The 9,476-nt window shown below is 43.7% G+C and overlaps 1 pseudogene across 1 annotated transcript; it reads left to right on the forward strand.

Moving 5' to 3' along the window:
• The first annotated feature begins 2,622 nt into the window (after positions 1-2,622).
• LOC311238897 (tripartite motif-containing protein 16-like) lies at positions 2,623-6,261 on the forward strand (annotated as a pseudogene). Its single transcript has 3 exons — positions 2,623-2,846; positions 4,821-5,594; positions 5,697-6,261. The product of its transcript is annotated as a tripartite motif-containing protein 16-like (transcript).
• The last annotated feature ends 3,215 nt before the right edge of the window (positions 6,262-9,476 follow it).

The raw sequence follows: 9,476 nt of genomic DNA on the forward strand, positions 1-9,476 counted from the left end.
GATGCCACGTGTGGGAGTAAGGCCAAGTTCGCCTACCATCGGTATTGAGACATCGTGTATATTAATATTTGAATAGTCATATTTGGCACTATATCGTCGAGTTGGACGTAGTCTATTAAGCTAATAATAGTCTGTTAATATATAGTGCTTCGTGCGGTGAGAATACTACCGTAGTCAGTACCCCATCGTTTCGGGCAGAGAACTGGCTGCTTACCCAGGGTGGTTGACCCTATGTGAAGCTGCACCCGAGGAGCCCCAGAGCCGACGAGCGAGTGGACCTGTATACCGGATTATTCTACCGACGACAGCCCGCCTTCCCAGGCACGGATTATGCTTTGGATGCTTTGATTATTCTATGGATAAAGACCCCCGACACTACCGTGTGTTGGAACCCCCCCCCCCTGGAGAGGACACAAGGTGAGGAGACGCTCTGCAAGACGAGGTCTCTCCACATCTCTCCCCCGTGGACCGGAGAGAGCCGGCCCACAAAGAGTCCACCTGCTTTCATCTGTGGTCCAAGGATCGCCGGCGCATTGAACGGCACTACAGTGGGTTCTCCTGGGATACCCTTGGCCGGACGAGGCAGCTGGATTCTACCCCCCCCCCCTCCTACTCCTGTCGGCTTACAATCGACCGGATTAACCCCCTCTAGTGTATCCAGCCTATAATCATTAAAGTATCATTGCTGTTATTCCTTAACTATTCCAGGTCGTATATTTACCACCTGCGCCTTCAGAGATTGGACATTATCTATTGATATACCGACGAATACTCCTTGCCATAAAAGTGCATACTATTTCAATTCATAAATGTAATTAAGTGATTAAGTGTTTAGTCTACACACCATCGCTGTGTAGGCAATAAAGACTTGTTTCTAATTCGTACATTTGTGTTGGATCCGTTTCATCTACGTGAGAGTGTTCATGATAATATATTTATGCCGTGTACTGGGTGGCCGAATATTAAGTACAAAGGTAGTGGTAGTAAGTATCATATCTAGTAATACAGTCAGGGAATTGTACCCCTCAGTTACAATGTTTATGTATTCACTTTATTTATTCACTTTTGCCATTCAATGGGCCTCATGCATGAAGCGATATAAGAACAGATTTCGTTCTTAACTAGCATTTCCTCTTACTTTGTTCTTACCTGAAATTCAGCAAAGTTTTCTTATTGTTGCTTTTTTCTCAGGCAAGAACAAATTATAAGAGTGGTCGAGAGCACTCTTACCGAAATAAGAAATTCTTACCCGCAAAAAATTTAATAAAAAAAAAAGCTTACCATTGGTTAATTGCCCCCAAATACGACTTTAAAAATACAGAACTTTTCAATAATAATAATAATTATTATTATAACTTATTGCATGCGTTCTGTCTGAAATGGATTATATCAGTTATACTCTGGCCGCCCAGGCCATTGATTGAAGATTTTATTAACAGATTGCAGAATGGGTACAATACAGTACAGCTCAATACACACAATTGTTAAGGGGAGGCAGACCAGAGAAAGACTTTCGTCTTGTTTACATCAGGGTCCCCCATTTTCAATTCATAATGACATTTATGACATACACAACATACAGATATACAGATATATATCATGACATTTATGACATGACATACAGATATGCAGTACTGTATACGTAGCATAGAACGCATATTTAGAGATCGTCTATATCAGTGGTTCCCAAACTTCTGTTTTATGCGGACCACTAGATTGTTATCAAGAACATTTGCGGACCACCTCGTATGCAAACAGTAAAACATAAATAAATAAACAACTGACTTAAACCCAGTAATACACAAGACCCTTTTCTTGGACCAAGTAGGTTTCGTCGATAATCCAATGTACAGTTACCCCCACCCCGCCTACCCATCACCCCCCACCCCACCCACCCAACCACCTCCAATGTACATTCCCCCACCCCACCATTCAAAACCGCTCTTAAAGAGCACCTACGGAAGGCTGCAATTCGAAACTGGCCACCGTAAATGTCCAACCCCCCCACCCCCTCCTAATAGACAGTCTCCTCCCCACTGCATGTATATATTCTCTCCCCACCGTATGTATATTTCTCTCCCACCCACCCACCCCCTCCTAATGTGCAGTCCCCTCCCCATCATATCTATATACTCTGTCAGGATCTATGGGTAACAGTACTGTATATTAGCATATCGTATATGTCACAAATGTAACAGTACTAAATACCTGTATGTCATGTATGTCCCTATGTCATAATAAATGTCATGATGTCATGTATGTTGTGTATGTCATAAATGTCACTATGAAATGAAAATGGGGGACCCTGACGTCTTTCTCTGGTCTGCATCCCCTTAACAATTGTGTGTATTGAGCCGTACTGTATTGTACCCATTCTGCAATCTGTTAAATAAAGTTTTCATTCATTCATCATTCATCATTCTATCTATGAATCACAGTAAAATAGACACTGCCTCTTTAAAGCGACTCCTCCCCTGGGCAGCTATAACCAGGAAGCACCTCCCACCCCGTGACGCGTTCAGAGTTCACTCTACAACCAGGAAGCACCTCCCACGCGATACCCGATACGTGTTCAGAGTTCACTCTTCCTGAGAAAACAAAACGTTGTCTTTGTAGAATACAATGGCGCAGCAAGGAGTTGATCTGTACCGGGACCAGTTCTGCTGTTCTCTCTGTCTGGATGTACTGAAGGATCCGGTAACTATTCCCTGTGGACACAGCTACTGTATGGGCTGTATTACAGACTGCTGGGATCACGGTGATCAGAGGGGATCTACACATGTCCCCAGTGCAGGGAGACTTTTACTCCGAGGCCTGTTCTGAAGAAAAGCAACATGCTGGCTGCAGTGATAGAACAACTTGATTGATTGATTGATTGAAAACGTTATTAACAGATTGCAGAATGGGTACAATACAGTACAGCTCAATACACACAATTGTTAAGGGGATGTTCCTGTTTGCGGATGACTCAGCCCTGCTGGTCTCTGACAAGAACAAATTGCAGGTTGAAAAAACCCTCAGCACGGAACTAGGCAAAATCTGCATATGGCTCGCTGATAACAAACTATCATTACACATGGGCAAAACAGAGTCCATTCTCTTCGGTTCAAATAACAAACTCAGCAAGACCGACGGCTTCTCAGTTACAGTGGGTGACAATATTGTCACAAGGAAAGACGAAATTACCTACCTGGGTTCCATCCTAGAGGGAAATCTTTCCTGTGACAAAATGGCATCCAATGTAATAAAAAAAGTCAACCAACGAACTAGATTCTTGTACCGGATCTCCTCTCTGGTAAACAAGAATACCCTGAAGACTCTGGCAGGAGCACTCATTCAAGGGTACTATGACTATGCGTGCACCTCATGGTACCAAAGCACCTCAAAGGCGCTTAAAACAAAATTACAAACATCACAAAACAAACTGGTCAGACTACTACTTGACCTGAACCCCAGAACCCACCTCACCCCTGCCCACTTTGCCAACCTAGGATGGCTTAGAGTAGACGACAGAGTACAGCAACTTGCAATGGGCCTGGTCTACAAGATACACTATACGACCGGGGTGCCCATGTACATGTCAAAATACTTCCCAAAGGTCAGTGAATACCACAACCACTACACCAGAGGAAGCTCAACAAATCATGTTAAACCCAGATTCGGCTCAAACAAGGGACTAAACACGTTTCGCAATTATGCCACAACAATGTGGAACGCCCTACCCAAAGCTGTAAAGGAATGTGAATCCCTGCCCACATTCAAAACCGCCCTTAAAGAGCACCTACGGGAGGCTGCAATTCGAAACTGGCCACCGTAAATGCCCAAAACCCCCACCACCTCCTAATAGACAGTCTCCTCCCCACCGCATGTATATATTCCCTCCCCGCCGTATGTATATTTCCCTCCCACCCACCCACCCCCTCCTAATGTACAGTCCCCTCCCCATCATATGTATATACTCTGTCAGGATCTAGGGGTAACAGTACTGTATATTTGAATACCGCCTATGTCACAAATGTATCAGTACCAAATACCTATATGTCCCTATGCCATAAATGTCATGTATGTTGTGTATGTCATAAATGTCTATATGAATTGAAAATGGGGGACCCTGATGGAAACAAGACAAACGTCTTTCTCAGGTCTGCATCCCCTTAACAATTGTATGTATTGAGCCGTACTGTATTGTACCCATTCTGCAATCTGTTAAATAAAGTTTTCATTCATTCATTCATTCATGCAGACCAGAGAAAGACTTTCATCTTGTTTACATCAGGTTCCCCCATTTTCAATTCATCAGGACATATATGACATACATGACATACAGATAGTCAGTACTGCTACATCTATACATTTATGACATACCAGATTTGCAAATACAGTACTGTTTGTGATACAGAAGGAGTCAGGAAAAGGGAGTATATACATTTGACGTAGAAACTGTACATTGGAGGAGGTTGGGTGGGGGGGGGTTGGGTACATTGGGATATTGACAACCATACTGGGTAATTTACATTGGAGGTGGTTGGGGGGGGGGGGGGGCACACTGTATAAACAAGTAAAACTGTACATAGGGGGGGGGGGGGGACACTGTACAAACAAACAAAATTGTACATTGGACTATTGACAACCATACTAGGTAAATGACTGTACATTGGAGGGGGTTGGGTTAGGATATTTACAGGGGCCAGTGTTGAATTGCAGTCTCCCGTAGGTGTCCCTTGAGAGAGGTTTTGAAAGTGGGTAGTGATCCACATTCCTTTACAGCTTTGGGTAGGGCGTTCCACATTGATGTGGCATAATTGCGATGAAGTTGATGAAATTGCGATGAACTAATGAAGACAGGACTCCAAGCTGCTCCTCCTGATCACTGTTATGCTGGACCTGGAGACGTGGCCTGTGATGTCTGCACTGGGAGAAAGAAAGCCCTCAAGTCCTGCCTGGTATGTCTGGCTTCTTACTGTGAAACTCACCTCCAGCCTCACTATCAATCTGATACCTTTAAGAAACACAAGCTGGTCAAAGCCTCCACACGGCTTCAGGAGAACACCTGCTCTCGTCATGACAGGATTCTGGATGTTTTCTGTCGTACTGATCAGCAGTGCATCTGTTCTTTGTGTTCCATGGATGAACATAAAGGCCATGATACAGTCTCAGCTGCAGCAGAAAGGAGGGAGAGACAGAAAGAGCTTGGCATGAGTCAGCAGAAAGTCCACCAGAGAGTCTGGGAGAGAGAGAAGCGACTCAAAGAGGCCCAACAGGCTGTTGATTCTCTCAATCGCTCTGCTGATAAAGCAGTGGAGGACGGTGAGAGAATCTTTACTGAGCTGATACGCTCCTTGGAGACGAGGCGCTCTGAGCTGAAGAAGGTCATCAGAGCCCAACAGAGGACCACAGTGACTCAGGCTGAAGAAGTGCAGAAGAGACTGGAGCAGGAGATAGCGGACCTGAGGAGGAGAGCCACTGAGCTGGAGCAGCTCTCACACACAGAGGACCACATCCACTTTCTACAGAGTTACCCCCCCCTCTCCAGTCCCAGTGAGTCTACAGACTCACCCAGCATCGGTGTCCGTCCTCTCCTGTACTTTGCAGATGTGACTGAGGTCGTGTCTAAGCTGAGAGACAAACTAGAGGACGTTCTGAAAGAGCAGTAGCCCAGAATCTCAACAACAGTGAATGCAGTTATTAATGTTTTACTGCCACCACCAGAGCACAAGACCAGAGCTGACTTCTTACAATATTCCTCTCAGATCACACTGGACCCAAACACAACACACACTTCTGTCTTTGTCTGAGGGGAACAGAAAAGCAACACGGATGCAGCTAAAGCAGTCATATCCTAATCACCCAGAAAGATTTAGTGGATGGTGTCAGGTTCTGGGTAGAGAAGGTCTGACTGGACGCTGTTACTGGGAGGTGGAGTGGAGTGAAGGGGTTTCTGTAGCAGCCTCCTACAAAGACATTAGTAGAACAGGCACTGGGGAGGACTGTGGATTTGGATTAAATTCCAAATCCTGGGCTTTATTTTGCACACAAAGTGAGTACCTCTTCGGACACAATAACAAGAGAATAACAGTACCGGGCCCCCGGTTCTCCAGAATAGGAGTGTACCTGGATCACAGGGCAGGTACTCTGTCCTTTTACAGCGTCTCTGACACAATGACCCTCCTGCACAGAGTCAACACCACATTCACTCAGCCTCTCTATCCTGGACTTTGCGTATATTACCCTGGGAAGGCTGAGTTCTGTGAGCTGAAGTAGAGATCAGTGACATTCACAGCTCCTCTATCCAGGGTTTTGGATTTAAATTGATCTTGAAGATGCTGAGTTGTGAAAGATGAGGTCATTAGGAGTTACATTCACTCAGTCACTCTATCATTGTCCTGAGGGACACAGTTTATGGATATTTGCATATTCACATATTTGATTCCCATCTTCAATACCTCTGTTCCTTTTGCATGTGGGGAAGTCAAACTCTTTATTTTCATACTCTGGGTAGGTTGGACAACAATATGCAACCATTGTATTTGTATTTGATCACATTTGGTTATTTTGGTCATTACTGTGGGATTTGGGTCTGTCTCTCCTCTGATGAAGGCCCTATGCAGCCGAAACATGTCTGTTTATTTTAAATTCTCTAAATAACGTGAGCCATAAAATAAAGGCATTTTAATATTTGTAGAGCTGCCTTGGATTTCAACTTTTTTATAACTATTTTACAGATTACTTTAGTTTTTCTACTTTAAGTGTAAATGCCATAAGAATACAGTAAATTACCGGGTCCGTCTCTTTGCTTAGGAAGAATGACCATTCATTGAATATTGTGCATTTTGTCTTTTGTTCTTTTATTCTTACTAAATAAACGTGGACATCTAAACCCAGAAGGACCCGTGTGGATATTTGATAGATCCTACTGTCTCTCTAGAAGCTCATACTGGCTGCATATCTTTTCTAGTGTCTATCTAGAAGCTCATTGGTTTGTAAATGTACTAGATTTTCTAGAGATTTTTAGTTTTGAATGTATGTTTTGTAATCTGTATATTGGCCTGGTGAATGATGTGTTGTTATCGTTGTATTAATTGTGATACTGCACACGATAATCATTAAATATAAGGATATTGAATGCATGGTGTAGTGGTTTAAGCCCTATAGTCATTTTGAAGGTTACGTTACACTGAAAAACAAAATCTTTTCATATTCTCTTTTTTATATTTTTACAAAATATTGATGTACCTTGCTCAAGGAAGTTATTGTTTCGAATGTTTTTTTTATTAACCATTTATTATAGATTCAGCAAGTCTTCTTTTAAACAACAACATATACAACAACAACAACAACAACAACAACAACATATACAAATAATAAAAACACCAAGAAAAGAAAGAAACAGTCAAAAGAATAAACAGCAGGCAGCTGTCTTAAGCCTGTGTGACCTCTAGCTTTTCTCTCATGTGGTTCATAAATGGACTCAGAACTGAGTCTCGGAGCTCCTCCCACCTGCACACTTCAGCACCGTTTTCAACTCTAAGTCATTTTCATTTAACACTATTGGATTTCAATGGTAATTCATGACCGTTTCATATTTTTCCTTAAACATGTAAACAGATATTTGAGAAGCGAATTGCTGCTAATTGGAGGGAGGATATCTATACTTAAACCAGCATTGCTATTGGAATAGTTAGGTAGTGTAGTTTATCCTGTGGAATTCAAGGAAGCGTTCACTGATGATGGCATCCAGACGGCCTCTGCCTCCTCGTGAGAGTTGGACTTCTTCCATCTGCCCTCAGTCTTCACTTCAGGGGTGCTGCCCTCAGTCTTCACTTCAGGGGTGCTGCCCTCAGTCTTCACTTCAGGGGTGCTGCCCTCAGTCTTCACTTCAGGGGTGCTGCCCTCAGTCTTCACTTCAGGGGTGCTGCCCTCAGTCTTCACTTCAGGGGTGCTGCCCTCAGTCTTCACTTCAGGGGTGCTGCCCTCAGTCTTCACTTCAGGGGTGCTGCCCTCAGTCTTCACTTCAGGGGTGCTCCACGCAGGGCCTCAGTCTTCACTTCAGGGGTGCTGCCCTCAGTCTTCACTTCAGGGGTGCTGCCCTCAGTCTTCACTTCAGGGGTGCTGCCCTCAGTCTTCACTTCAGGGGTGCTCCACGCAGGGCGACTCAGTCTTCACTTCAGGGGTGCTCCACGCAGGGCGACTCAGTCTTCACTTCAGGGGTGCTCCACGCAGGGCGACTCAAACCCCCTTCCTGCAGTTTCTTCTTCACAGTGATGATGAAACTACGGTGAATAGACAGAATAGAATAGAAATACTTTTTATTATCCCGAGGGAAATTTGACACTGCATGCAAATCGCTCAACATTAAACATTTAGACAGAAGAGGTCACGAATAAGAATAACAAAACCAATCAAATTGCCTAAGAATAAGAATAGAATAAAATGTAAGAATAGAATAGAATAAAATATACAGTAAAAATATACTGAAAGATTTCCCAACTCCTTCTTTTCTCTGGCAAGACTCCTGCTCCTGGCTCTGTCCTGGTACCTGGAGGATGTAATGAGGCTGTGCCGCTGTCTGGGGTTGGCGTCTCTCCTGCGGCCCTGTGATTGATTGATTGATTGAAAAGTTTATTAGCAAATTGCAGAATGGGTACAATACAGTACGGCTCAATACACACAATTGTTAAGGGGATGCAGACCAGAGAAAGACTTTCGTCTTGTTTACATCAGGGTCCCCCATTTTCAATTCATCAATTCATGTCGTCGTCATCTTTGGACTCCAGCCTTGGACCAGGTCGGTGTGCCGTTGCAATGGCCAGGGGCTCCGGGAAGTTCTTTCTCCCCAGAAGCTCAGGAATCAGTTGAGACATAAGATGGGTGACGTCTCTCTACCCTCGGTAATGTTCACACAACGCAGAGTCAGAGCCCTGCTCCTGTCCTCCGAGTTCTGCCCCTCTGTGAGCGTTTCATTCATATGACCCTGTACATTATCTTCATTCATATGACCCTGTACATTATCTTCATTCATATGACCCTGTACATTATCTTCATTCATATGACCCTGTACATTATCTTCATTCATATGACCCTGTACATTATCTTCATTCATATGATCCTGTACATTATCTTCATTCATATGACCCTGTACATTATCTTCATTCATATGACCCTGTACATTATCTTCATTCATATGACCCTGTACATTATCTTCATTCATATGACCCTGTACATTATCTACATTCATATGACCCTGTACATTATCTTCATTCATATGACCCTGTACATTATCTTCATTCATATGATCCTGTACATTATCTACATTCATGTGACCCTGTACATTATTATCTTCAGTGACGCTGACCCGTGTCTCCAGCTCGGACACGTGATCCCCCAGACTGTCCAGTTGTGTCTGGATTACATCCAGTTGGTTGTATATATGGGGTCCACCTTAGAATCCAATGTAGTGCTGAACCCCTGGATAGCCT

This window comes from Notolepis coatsorum (assembly GCF_963971535.1).
Source record: "Notolepis coatsorum genome assembly, chromosome: 13".
Classification (NCBI taxonomy): domain Eukaryota; kingdom Metazoa; phylum Chordata; class Actinopteri; order Aulopiformes; family Paralepididae; genus Notolepis; species Notolepis coatsorum.